General features: G+C 41.5%; 1 protein-coding gene across 9 annotated transcripts in view; it reads left to right on the forward strand.

Annotated features, from left to right (window-relative positions):
- The first annotated feature begins 872 nt into the window (after positions 1-872).
- Positions 873-13880, forward strand: part of peli1b (pellino E3 ubiquitin protein ligase 1b) — a 40647-nt gene continuing 27639 nt past the window's right edge. For 2 of the 9 annotated variants that reach the window (XM_041213248.1, XM_041213199.1), the window contains exons 1-2: positions 4791-4894; positions 12990-13139. The gene's annotated coding sequence lies outside the window, so the exon portion shown is untranslated. Of the gene's footprint in view, positions 963-1020; positions 1040-1463; positions 1551-4785; positions 4895-12989; positions 13140-13880 lie in introns of those variants that run through there. The other 7 variants (XM_041213233.1, XM_041213240.1, XM_041213228.1 and 4 more) reach the window with 7 other exon arrangements.

Genomic DNA, 13880 nt, shown 5'->3' on the forward strand with positions numbered 1-13880 from the left:
CTGTGTGTTTTCTCAGAACCTTTTTCTCTGTTATATTTGTTGTGGTGAGTCAATGCTTCTCTGAACTTTCCTCTTGTAATCTCCTCAACTGTCCCGGGCTATCCTTCTGTCCTCCTGATATTGAAATGCACACTGCAATGGCCTCATTCTATCTCCTTCTTTAGGGTGAGAGTACCGATGTCCTCGCGCTGTGATTTTGTGGACGATGTTAATGAACAGCAGGTCGGTCTCCAGAAAGCAACCGTGAGTTAATAGTCGTGGTTATGGTACTGGGTTTGTAACCCCAAGATCAAGAATTCAAATCTCACAATGGCAAACTATGAAACAATGTAACTTCATCTGAAACAGATGGAAACAGGTTTATTCAAAAGAGTATCAAGAATTCAAATCTCACAATGGTAAACTATGAAACAATGTAACTTCATCTGAATAGGAACAGATGGAAACGTGTTTGTACTCAAAAGAGTTACATTGAGGCTGTTCTGAAACTAGGATGGATAAAAGTTTGCTGCTGCTCAGGTGGTTTGATCCTTTTGTGTTTGGAGGCTGACCCCAGTGTTGGTGTCTGGAAGGGATTTAGATAATGAGATGGAGGGGCTGACAATGCAACAGTCCCATTCTCTAGTGAAGACTAAAACAAAAACAGAATTACCTGGAAAAACTCAGCATGTCTGGCAGCATCGGCGGAGAAGAAAAGAGTTGACGTTTCGAGTCCTCATGACCCTTCGACAGCTAGTGAAGACTGTTCGGAGCTTGTGTGTGAACTACACCTCCCAGAATACCGCCTCGTACTGGCTCTGGGGCTGCATAAGGAGGAGTTAGAGAGAGAGAGAGTGTGTGTGTTTGTGTGAGAGAGAGAGCGAGGGGAGGGGGGGAGAGAGGACAGAGGTTCCCCTCCTGGCGGACGCGGCTTTAGTTGGCGAGTGGAGAGCGGTGGATGAGCTGTAGATTCTGCCGTGAAGGTTGGTCGGGATTTGTCTAACAACGCGCCCCCCCCCCCCCCCCCCCCCCCCCAACACTGGGACAGAAAGCTAACCGGGTGAGTGAGAGCTGCGTTATATCTTCTTGTGAAGAATAAGGAAAATAGAAGATTGCAGAAGAGACTGGGTGGGTTTTAGTGATTGTTAATGATTGTATTTGAATTAATCTCTGCAGCTGGCGCATGCATTCCTCCCCCCCCCCCCCCCCCCCCACGGTTTGAGTCTAAAGGTTGCTAGCGAAGCGGTCCTTTATTCCCCGGATTTATTGTTCAGGGGTTTATCTGCATCGTGCATGTTTATTTGGTTTTCGAGTGATTGATTGAATGCAGCCACTCGGTGAGGAGGCAGCTCCGGCTGATGTTCTGTACGCGAGGGAGTAGATTACAGCTGAACAAAGAATCTCACTCCGGGCAGTGACAGGCTGGAATTAGAAACATGATTGATTTTGTCTGTGATCCGAGGGCGCTCGGCTGCACACCGATACTGGTGTTGGTGAATCACTGAGAATCTGTTGGGCAAATTTAAAAATACAGTCGATACCAAGAGTGATTGAAATGCTGATGATTCACGGTGAGAAGCAGAAATCAAAAGACTTACGTCCTGTGGTCGTGTAAGATGCTATGTAAATGTATCTCAGTTTTACAGCCTTTGAAGAATTTTGAATGCAGTCACTGTTGTAACCGTCAATTTGTGAACAGCAAGCCCCCACAAACAGCAATGTGATAACGACCAGATAATTTGTCTTGGTAATGTTGAGATAAATATTGGCAGAGATAACTCTCTGCTCTTCTTTGAAATAGTGCCATTAATGAGCAGACAGATGGGGCTTCAATTTACCTGAAAGAAGGCACCTCCAACAGTGCAGCACCTCCTCAGTACTGTGCTAGAATCAGGCTGGATTTAACTCCTGCCTGGGGTGGAACTTGAACCAGGAAGCTTGTGACTCAGAAACAAGCATGTTGCCAAATGAGCCACAACCGACAGACTAAATTGTTTTCATTCCAATTATTATAACCTGTGCTTGAGTCATTGGACTGGGGTCACAAGGCTTGGCCTTCCTGCCTCAGACATCATGGCTTGGGAAAGGTAAATAAGAACAGATGGAGACTACTTGAGTTTTGCTGCTAACACAAGCTTTGTGTAACTAACACCATCTTTCAGAACAAGCCATGCCACGAGGTGTCCTGGAGACATCCAAACCAGAGAATTGGCACCAACTGGATCTGATCATCACCAGACCTGAATCCTAACACATGCAACTACCACAGCCCTGACAGTGATACAGATCACTCCCTGGTGTGCACTAGGGTGAGGATGAAACCCTTTAAGTTTTTTTCATTCAAAGCACAAATGTCATCCTCATCAACATCAACATCAGCCATACGGCCTATCCAGATAAAAACCAACAGTTCCTTCACTCGACAGGACAGGTGCTCTCCAGCATTCCCACAGAGTGCAGAAAAGAAATGGAATATATTTTGAGACACCATCTACAATACAGCACTCTCAACACATGGGAAGCAAGAGGGGGAAAATGCTGACGGGTTTGAGGCTAATATCACTGCAACAGTACCTGTCTTTGAAGCCAAGCAGTCCACTCTCATTAATTACAAGAGAGATCTGAGCGATAGGATACTGGATACACTAAGAGTTGCTCGAAATAAAATCTACCTTGAGTTGTACTTTAGAGAGAACAGGGTCACCGAGGAAGCTGTAGACACCATAGAGAGCCTGCCTGTTGTGGGACAGCTGGATATCAAACCCACAGTGAAGGATCTTAGCAAAGCTATTAAGCTATTGGCTCATTTGCCATTGGCAAAGCTCCAGGTAATGACGCTGTACCACCTGAACTCACCAAGCATGGAAAATAGGTACTGCAGCATCTGCACAAAGATCTGTCTCTGTGAGGGGTGGCAATGCCCCAGGGTATGTATGATACAAAGGTTGTGACCGTGTATAAGAACACGGCCGAAGGCAGCGATTGCAACAACTATCAATGTAGCTCCCTGCTGTGGATCATGGGGAAAGTATTGGCCTGTTGCCTTTGTCAGACTGCAGATCCTGGCTGAACACGTCCATCCTGAATCCCTGTATGGCTCCAGAACTGGAAAATCTACAACTGACATGATCTTCCCAGTTCGGCAGCTGGAAGAGAAATGCCGTGAACAAAGGGACCACCATGTATTACCTTCATTGATCTCACCAAGGCGTTTGACCATGCGAACAGAGGTGATCCATTTAATCTGCTGGAGAAAATTGGCTGAGCAGCTTCGATGAGCAATGTGATCTCCTGTTTCCATGCCAAGGTCATCAGAGCCCTTTGAGATCCGCAGTGGGTTCAAACAGGGTTGTGTTCTGGCGCCAAAACTCTTTGGCATATACACAGGAACATAAGAAATAAGTGTAGGGGGAGGCCATTTGGCCCTTCAAGCCTTCTCCACCATTCAATAAAATCATGGCTGACCTGTTTGTGGCCTCAACTCCACTTTCCTGTCTGCCCCTCATAATCCTGCACATCTTGCTGATCAAAAATCTCTTCTCTTTGCTCCTGTCATATGCCTTCAGGTGTTCTACAGAGGATGTCTATTTGCATACCAGAACTGACAGAAAATTGTTCAACCTTGCGCCTGAGATTCAGGACAAGGGTAGTCCCAAGTCCTCATCAGAGAGTTATTCAACGCTGACAATGCCACACTAATACTGACAATGCCGCATTATTATTCCATACTGAGGAACACCTCTAGGGGCAAATGGACAGATTCTCTCGCACCTGTAAAGAGGTTGGTTTGACCATCAGTGTCAGGAAGACAAATGTCATGGTCCTGGATGTTGCCATACCATCACCTGTCAGTATGATTTGGGATGAAACATCATCAGAAAATGAGCCAAGGACTTGCCTTTGGGCACAGCACACATCACACACTTACTCATACATTACAGTTAGCTGGATGGTCAACTATGCTGTCAATCTCTATAGTGCTATTGTATAGTGGGATCCTATTTTAGCCGAGATGCTGCTAGCTGTCCTACATTTACTGCTGTGGAAACTCTATGCCCAGAGGTTTTAAAACTGCTTTTACATTTCTGGAAATTATTTGCAATTGATCATTTTACTTTGCTTTAATATTGACACTTCAAGGAGCTCTGTGGGAGAACCAGCTCCCTAATCATAAAGAGAAAGTACTGCAGATGCTTGAGGGGCCTGACAAAGTGTCATTGACATAAAACTTTAACTCTGTCTCTCCCTCCACAGATGCTTCCAGAGCTGCTGAGTATTTCTGGCATTTTCTTTTTATTCCTAGTGTTAAAACCTGCCTGATTAAATCCTGTAGATTGATGCAGAATTGTAGACCCAAATAACATTTCTGTCGATTTTCCCCATAGTGATGTGATAGGATTTCTTATTTCAAAAAGTGCAATTGTATTATTTAATTGGTGAACACATACCCATTCCTGTTTATTTAAGGGAAATACAAGTGCCGTATATACATTGCATGTTTGTAAAATTTCCTCCAATGTGGATCTGGGGTTATCTCGCTGTGTCTGCGAATTGTATTTGGATGAATTTATTACAATACAGACTATAAAAACAGCTGAGTTATATTATATATTAGTAAATGATATATTAGTTATTTATTTTGCAGCCGAAAGTAACTTAGTTAAAAAACGGTGTGCAGTTTGGAGATGCACTGAAGGGCTGGTTACAATTTGCAGGGGAAAAGGGCGGGCCTTCTGTCCTGGCGTCATACGCCGCCCTGTCAGCCAGCGTCAGGGAGAATTGGGCGTGGCCCACGCGTTGACGTCACTAGCCCGCTGTCTTCGAGTCGCTTTAAACAAAATGGCGGATCGGGCTGGGGTCTTCGCCGAGTGGCTTTAAATTTAATTTTAATATTGAAGCACCAGGTGAGGAAACTGTGAGTAAGGCCTTTCATTTCGATTGTTCTGTTTAGAGTGCGCGTGTTGAAACATAGGCTTCACGTAAAATAATTGCCGATCAATCGATGCTGAGGCTCGGCTTTGTCTGAGGAGGGGAATCCGCCACCGATCCCGCTCCCGCCGGCCCGCCACCCCGGGGCTGGCTCCCCACACTCTTCCCCGAGAGCTGTGCCTGGCTGTCCGCACCACGCCGCGCTCCTGAACTCAGCTTCCTGTGGCTGGAAGAAAATATTCCAGCCTCCCGAGAAGCCGAGTTTATCGTCCTCCCGTCACATTTACAGTTCCGAGAATCCTTTTCGCTGGCCGCTTTACTTCCCCATGTAAAATGCTGAATTCATAGCTCATTGAGTCTGATGTCCAGTTCTCTGCGATGATCTCAGATAAGGTAGAGCATTGTGCAGTTGTGGTACTGAACTGAAGATCTTTGTAAAGGAAAGAAAGGAAAACAAGAGAAAGTATTCCCGATTAAACATCGCCCAATCAATCTGCCCCTTTATCTTTGGAGTTGTAATATCAGCTCATCAAATCTAAAATTTCCAGCCAGCGCCGTATGAAATCGGAAAAATGCTAGGAATTTCTTGGACTTAATGTATGGACAGAGCCTGCCCATGTTCACTTGGGTTCTTCCCACTGGCAGAACATGTCTGCAATTTTCGTATTTATGTAATGAATATAAATACAATTAGGTAGTTGGGGGATTAATATAACACTAAAAATGAGAAGCAAAAAGCAGTGTTTCTGAATGTAGAAATCATGATTTAATTACCAGGACCTGTATGGAATGATGTGAATAATCTGGATTGTTGTTATAAACTAACGACCTTTCTTGTAGTGGTTATTAATCATGGAATGTTATAGCACAGAAACCAGCAATGAGACACACCAAATTTTTAATAATCTTCCCATACTTAAGGCAGCTCATCTTCTGCTCAGTCCTCATACCCTTTCATTTTTTTCCAGGAATTATCTAATTCCCCAGCAAAGTAATTTATTAATTGTATTTCCACAGCAGCTTATGGCAAAACATTCCACCATCAAACCACCCTCCATGAAAATAAATCTTTTTCTAACTTCTTTATTTTTGGGAGTTTTATCTTAAATATTTGCCGCCTTGTCTGCATCTCTAAGATCTAGTACAAGCTATTACAATTTACCTTTTCACAGCCCTTTACAATCTTCAATGCCTCAATCAAACTTCTCATCTCCAGCGTAAAAACCCTAATTTTAATTAATTATAATTAATAACTAACTCCTCAAGCCTGGTAACATCCTAGTGATTCTATGATAAATCTTTTCCCACCAACATAGCTCAAAACTACACTAACTACCCCCAATTCAGGTCTTTGAATTCAAATTCACTCCTTGCTTTTGTATTCTGTGTCTCTAGATACTCAGCCAAGGATTTTAGTCTGCCTTTTTATGGCGTACTGCCTACTTATTGCCTAATGTATCCACAAACCAAGGTTTCTCTCCTCCATTTTAACACCTTATAATTTAAGGTATATTTACTTTTCTTCCTGATTTAGTTTAGGAAGGATTCCAACCTCAGACTTCTTGCTAGCATCAGTTCATTGAATTTTATTATGCCCAGTCAATGAATTGAATAATTCTGTCATTATTATCTGTTGGAGGTATTGTCTTGTATAGTGTAACCCCTAGTGTAAACATATCGCTGTTTCCATCTATTCTGATAATCTGCCATAATGCCAAATATGAAGAAACTTTAAAATGTTGTAGCCAGCAAAATGTCCAGGTCTAGGAGCAATGTTGCTTTTCCCCCATTTCTGCCTTAAAATGATGATTGAAGACGCTGAAGCATGTTTAATTCTCATGCAGATGATTTATTTTGTACTATTTTAAATGGAACAAAAATTATGGAACTAACAACCTGGTGGAAATTTATTCCAAATGATTTTTGAACTCTGCAACTGTAAATTATTGTTTCTGGATTAAATGATTACTGAAGTCTACACATTTGAGTAATTCACACACTTAACTGATCATAAATCTCAATTTAACTTGATGGCATAGACTCTACTGAATATTCTGTGCTGCTAACTAGAAAATAAAATCTCTACAAATCTTGAATTGAAGCAGTAGGTAGGTATGTATTGTGTGATGCAGAGTTGGAGTAATCTTCGTAGGTTATATCACAGAATCTCACAGTGCACAAGAGGCCCTTTGGCCCATCGAGTCTGCACCAACACGTGAGAAACACCTGACCGACCTACCTAATTCCATTTACCAGCACTTGGCCCATAGCCTTGAATGTTATGACGTGCCAAGTGCTCATCCAGGTACTTTTTAAAAGATGTGAGGCAACCCGCCTCCACCACCCTCCCAGGCAGCGCATTCCAAACCGTCACCACCCTCTGGGTAAAAAAGTTTTTCCTCACATCCCCCCTAAACCTCCTGCCCCTCACCATGAACTTATGTCCCCCTGTGACTGACCCTTCAACTAAAGGGAACAACTGCACCCTATCCACCCTGTCCGTGCCCCTCATAATCTTGTACACCTCGATTAGGTCGCCCCTCAGTCTTCTCTGCTCCAACGAAAACAACCCAAGTCTATCCAACCTCTCTTCATATCTTAAATGTTTCATCCCAGGCAGCATCCTGGTGAATCTCCTCTGCACCCCCTCCAGTGCAATCACATCCTTCCTATAATGTGGTGACCAGAACTGCACACAGTACTCCAGCTGTGGCCTCACCAAGGTTCTATACAACTCCAACATGACCTCCCTACTTTTGTAATCTATGCCTCGATTGATAAAGGCGAGTGCCCCATATGCCTTTCTCACCACCCCTCTAACATGCCCCTCCACCTTCAGAGATTTATGGGCACACACACCAAGGTCCCTTTGTTCCTCAGAACTTCCTAGTGTCATGCCGTTCATTGAATACTTCCTTGTCAAATTGCTCCTGCCAAAGTGTATCACCTCACGCTTAAATTCCATCTGCCACTTATCTGCCCATTTGACCATCCCGTCTATATCTTCCTGTAGCCCAAGACACTCAACCTCACTGTTAACCATCCATCCAATCTTTGTGTCATCCCCATACTTACTAATCCTGTCCCCGACATAGTCACCTATGTCGTTTATATAAATGACGAATAATAGGGGACCCAGCACAGATCCCTGTGGTACGCAACTGAACACTGGCTTCCAATCACTGAAGCATCCTTCTGTCACCACCCTCTGTCTCCTACAACTAAGCCAATTTTGCATCCACCTTATCAACTTACCCTGTATCCCATGTGCATTTGCCTTCTTTATAAGTCTCCTATGTAGGTCCTTGTCAAAGGCTTTGCTGAAATCTATATAAACTACATCAACTGCATTGCCCTCATCTACACACCTGGTCACCTCCTCAAAAAATTCAATTAAATGAATGCCTTATTTGCTTTATTTAGCTAGTGTAAAATATGGGATGCAAATTCCCTTAAATGTAAATACATGAAATTGGATCATTTTTCTAACCATGACCTTGTACTCCCAAGATCAGAGCTTTTGAAAAATATCACACCCCTTTTCATGGTAGCAAGACCCAAATATGTGGGTTTATAAATAGAAATTAAATTTTCCAGCATTATTTCAGGTAGCTGAGATTATTCCCAAAAATCACTTCAGACTTCTGGCAATGACTCAGTGTTGACAGCTTGTTTTGCTTCCATCCAGAAACAATTACGTTTTCTTTACTGTCAGTCAGTGTTTAGCAGTACTATTCTCATGTTTTGTATTTGTTTTCTAAAATTTTTGAAGAGCTGCAATATCTTTATACCCCAAAATGTTTTAGTGAAAATATTGGACTCCTTTTGAACATTTAAGTTATTTGATAGATAAACATGTTTAAGTGTGAGTTGTACAAAATCAATAACTTTGCAAATTGAAACATTTAGTATCATAATGCAGTAGCTACCGGCTAGCAGTTATCCTGTGTTGTCAAGTCTCTTATACTTATATAAAACCACTTGTTGAACGCAGGGTTGTTAGGGATACCTTACCAAAAGTCTGGGAGCTCTTTTTGATAAAATAATGGTGCATCACTGACAAATATAATAGAGTGGTATGTTTCTAGAAAGTCAAAAAGGGAGGTCTACACCATATCATTTTTACAGAAGTTCCTGTATCAGGCCAGGAGTAATGTAATAAATCTACAGTCGATACTGCTCACCAGTTGGTTTAATCAGGAAAGGTTTCAGTGTCTCCCAATAATTGCTTCAATAGGTATTACCTTATATTGTGACTTGCTGGAGGAATATTTACTTAACTAACCTGAATTATTTCCACAAATGTGCAGTTACCTTTGAGGTTCACTTTGAAAATTTAAATAAAATGGTCTTATAATTTTGTCAATAATGGAAAACATTTTTCTCCCTTTACAAACTTAATTAAGTCCCCACATAATGTATATTCAAGGCTGCTGACCATGACTGGAGCATTACAATTAGCCTCCATGCTGCTAACCAGTTTGGAAGGGGAGTCGGAGCTGTGGAGGGTGGGTTGCAGGGTTTGATGAGGAATCAGCCAGAATTCTGCAGCTGAAAGCTATCCTTTCATCCCAGTTGTAGGAAAATTGCTGAAGTTTAGTGTCCAAGCTTCCACAAAGTGAAGAATCTCCTTGTACGATGTTAGCCCAATCATCCACTTGTGCAGTTATAATCTGTCTTGGAATCTATTTAACCCCAAATGTTAGCATTCATTGTGAAGATGTGTGTGACGTGGATTAAAATATGTCTTGCTCGAGTGGTTTTTAATTTCCTGTGAGCCCAGAGAATGAAGGGTTGTTTGCATTCGAGCCCATCAAGGAAGATGTTGATAAAAGCAAAAAACTGCGGATGCTGGAAATCCAAAACAAAAACAAAAATACCTGGAAAAACTCAGCAGGTCTGGCAGCATCTGCGGAGAGGAGCACAGTTAACGTTTCGAGTCCGCATGACTCTTCAACAGAACTAAGGAAAAATAGATAAGAGGTGAAATATAAGCTGGTTTAAGGGGGGGTGGGGGGGTGTGGGACGAGACGAGCTGGGTAGAGGGCCAGTGATAGGTGGAGATAACCAAAAGATGTCACAGACAAAAGGACAAAAGGTGGTGATATTATTTAAAGGAATGTGCTAATTAAGGGTAGAAAGCAGGACAAGCAAGGTACAGATAGCCCTAGTGGGAGTGGGGTGGGGTGAAGGAATCGAAAAAGGCTAAAAGGTAGAGATAAAACAATGGATGCAAATACATTTAAAAATAATGGAAATAGGTGGGAAAAGAAAAATCTATATAAATTATTGGAAAAAACAAAAAAGAGGGGGAAAATCGGAAAGGGGGTGGGGATGGAGGAGAGAGTTCATGATCTAAAATTGTTGAAATATTCAGTCCAGAAGGCTGTAAAGTGTCTAGTCGGAAGATGAGGTGCTGTTCCTCCAGTTTGCGTTGAGCTTCACTGGAACAATGCAGCAAGCCAAGGACGGACATGTGGGCATGAGAGCAGGGTGGAGTGTTGAAATGGCAAGCGACAGGGAGGTCTGGGTAATGCTTGCGGACAGACTGGTTTTGATCCTGTCCTTTTGGTGTCTACACTTGCACTTAAAGTAGACATTACTGATAGTAAATGGGGACAGGATACCTTCCTCTCTCCTACTCATCCCTCTCATTTCACAATTATGATAACTTTATAGAATGATACAATAATGCCGCCTGGGTGGCCTTCCAGTCCTTTTGAGTAAGTGCCAGCTCTCTCAAAGAGCTATTCCCATTTCCCCACTCCGTCCCCATATCCTTGTAATTCTCTCTTCCTCTAAGCATTAATCCAATTCTCTCCCAAACAGTATCACTAAATCTGTATCCACTACCCTATCAAGCAATGCACTCCAAATCCCAACTACTCATTGTGCTAAAAAGCTATTCCTCATGTAGCTACTGGTTCTCTTGCCAATCACCTCAAATCTATGCCCTATGTTTCTCCATCCTTCAGCTATCTGAACCAGCCTCTCCATATCAACTCTATCTGAACCTCTCAAACAGCATTGTTAAATCTCTTCCCAGCCCTCATCCCTAGGGAGAAAAAATCTTTGCTTTTCCAGACTATCAATGCAACTGTAATCCCTCTATTCTGGAACCATTCTAGTAAATCTTTTTTGAACCCTCTCCAAAGCCTTCACTTACTTTCTAAAGTGCAATGCCCAGAATTGGATGCAATACTCCAGGTGGGGCTGAACTAGCATTTTATAGATGTCTAGCATGACTTCTTGTCTTTTGTTCTCTGTCTCTATTCCTAAAGTCCAGGATTTGTATCCTTTATTAACTGCTTTGTTAACACATCCTGCTCCCTTCAGAGATTTGTGTCCAAACCGCTGCAGGCCTCTTGCACTCTCTCATGTGCTCTCCACACCCCTTTTACTACTGGGCTAGGTGAAATTTGGGATATCTGTCATTACCTTCACATCACAGCAGGTTGGGTTTTTGCCCATTGACTAGTTGGAGCTTCCTAAATGCTGGCTATTTTGAGCCCTAAATATGCTGGTGGGATTTTGTTCTGCACTTCCCAGAAAGTGGAAATGAAGAACAAAAACTGGGGTCAAATGGACAATTTGTTTGTACCCTACACCAATATTTTGGCAAGTACCGTGAGAAAAGTAGATCTACCCTGGATCTATATTTGGATCTGAATCAAACTGGACAGCTTGTGGCTTCCCCAGTGATTCATCTGATTTGAGGCAGTGAGTAGCTGAGCTGTAGTCTGGGAAGGTCCAAATCCAGTGTTCCTGTGCGAGTGAACTCTTTTAAGCTGGGATAAGAGCGATATGGCAGTGGGCCTTACTAACTCCAATAAGGAGAAAAGAAAATTAGCTGACGTTCCTGTCCCTGTTCGGAATTCATTGACGTCTGCAGGAAATAGATAATGTGCGTGCTCACATTTGACTGTTCCAGTTCCTGTTTTTTTGAAAAAGGGCATTTATGAAGGAAAGGAAGGGATGAGAAAATGGTGGAAAAAGGGAGAAGGCACCATATTTACAGAGGCCATGCCTTTATTCATGGGTGTTGTCATTTTTATTTCTTCTGTGATTTTCATTGTCCTTCAAATTTTTTTAGTGTATATCTGAACTCTGATTCTGGTGTATCCTATGCATGAAGTTAGATTTGAACTAGACTGCTTAGGATGCCCTTAATTTGTATTTAGCCTAGATTTCTGCATTAATTAATAAGCACAGCACTAATTTCAAAGTCTCATCATGAATACTAAAATTTGGGAAATACTGGAAGTTTTAATATTCAAACACAGTTGGTTCTGCTTCCTGGGGATTTTGAAATTAAAAATAAGTACTGTGCATATTGATTAATTTGGATCTATTCAAATTCATAAATTTGCCAAATAAAAATCACTTTAGGTGAAGCCTAAGGATTTGCAACAAGCAAACAGACAATTACGCCAGGAATGTATATATCAGGCACGCAGCCTAACTCCTGCATCTGCCACACCTTTCCTAAACTGAGACTCCGAGGGTACTAATGAGCTTTGTTTCCAACTGTTTATAATCTCTTCCTTTTTCCTACCCTGTGAGACATTAGTACCAAATGCAATGCTGATTGTTGTTCTGTTTTTTCATTAAAATTTTCATTACTTTTGTTCCTTTGATCATGGCTGTCACTATAGCTCTAAGTGTTTAAGCAACGGTCTGTTTGATGAAACAGAAATACAAAATGACAAACTTGAACTACATACATTTTTAACTCTTCAAGAATGTCTTCTAGCCCTGACTAGTCTTGTTTATAATTTATAGATAACAACCAAGTTCACAATACACCTAAAAACAAGGTAGTGCATTATGAAATTTCATTACTAAAATTGAATATTCACCAATGGTGCTTAACAAATGTCAGATGTGTTATACTAGAGGTGCCAATCTCCAACCAGTACACGTAGAAAATGATGGACAATTTGGCAGCCTTGAATTGCATTGCATTCTGCCCACCGACAAGGGAGCTGTGCACATGCATACAAGTGTGTGCACTGAACTTTAATGTTGGTGAATGTGGCCTTTTTCTTGACGTTTAAAATTTTTTTTTGAATGTTTTCAAGGTTCCCAGCCCAACTTGCAGTGGGGAGACATTGCCTCCTGAAGTTGATCACGTATCCTGCCTTTTGTTCAGCTGAGTTACGTTATTGCTTTTGTGTTAATACAAACTCAGAACCAGTATGCATTAACAGAAAATTGATTGGTGTAGCTTGGTAAGTGGTTTACTCCATCTTGGCATGTAATTATAAGTGATTTTCCTTTTGGGTAATAAAACAGTCTGTGGAAATATGTGATTTTTTTTTGCTCTATATTTTTAAAATTCATGTTAAGTTTTGGTTGGGTTATGATTGTTTCCTGTTTGTTAAAGTTTTGGTTTTGTAGGTGGTTTCAGTATTATAACCTTGCAGCTATACATGTGTAACTCTTGCATTTTTGAGTAAGCTCGGATAGTGAATCTACAGTGACAGTGAGTTTTTGGCTTTGGTATGGAATGATAATGTTCAGGCTTGATGTCAATTTGTATTATGTAGTACAACGTTGGTGTAGACTGTCAAACATGCCTTTTCTTACCATTGTTGTTCATATTGGAATAGTTAACAATTGGAGAAAATTTCAGAAATATTCATGCCCTCCTTTACCCATGTAACAGGTTCAGTTTTTTGAAGGGAGTATTTTGTAAATCAGGTATGTCTAATTCATCACAGGAATTATTCTGAGTGAGATTGACTCTGTTAACATTAGCTAGTGATGAAATTGCTGTGAATTTAGTGATCATCCTCCAGGGGAGGAATACGTACTAAATAAATTATCCAATGTTCTTCTTAAAATGTACATTCTAGGCTGGTTTTTGAAATTAGACTTAGTCTACACACACCACATTTCTGTGAATAATGCCATTAAATCTACAATACAGAAATGACAGCACGAAGTGCAGGCACTTCCCATGCCTCTTA

Source organism: Carcharodon carcharias, chromosome 2 (genome assembly GCF_017639515.1).
Source record: "Carcharodon carcharias isolate sCarCar2 chromosome 2, sCarCar2.pri, whole genome shotgun sequence".
Classification (NCBI taxonomy): Eukaryota; Metazoa; Chordata; class Chondrichthyes; order Lamniformes; family Lamnidae; genus Carcharodon; species Carcharodon carcharias.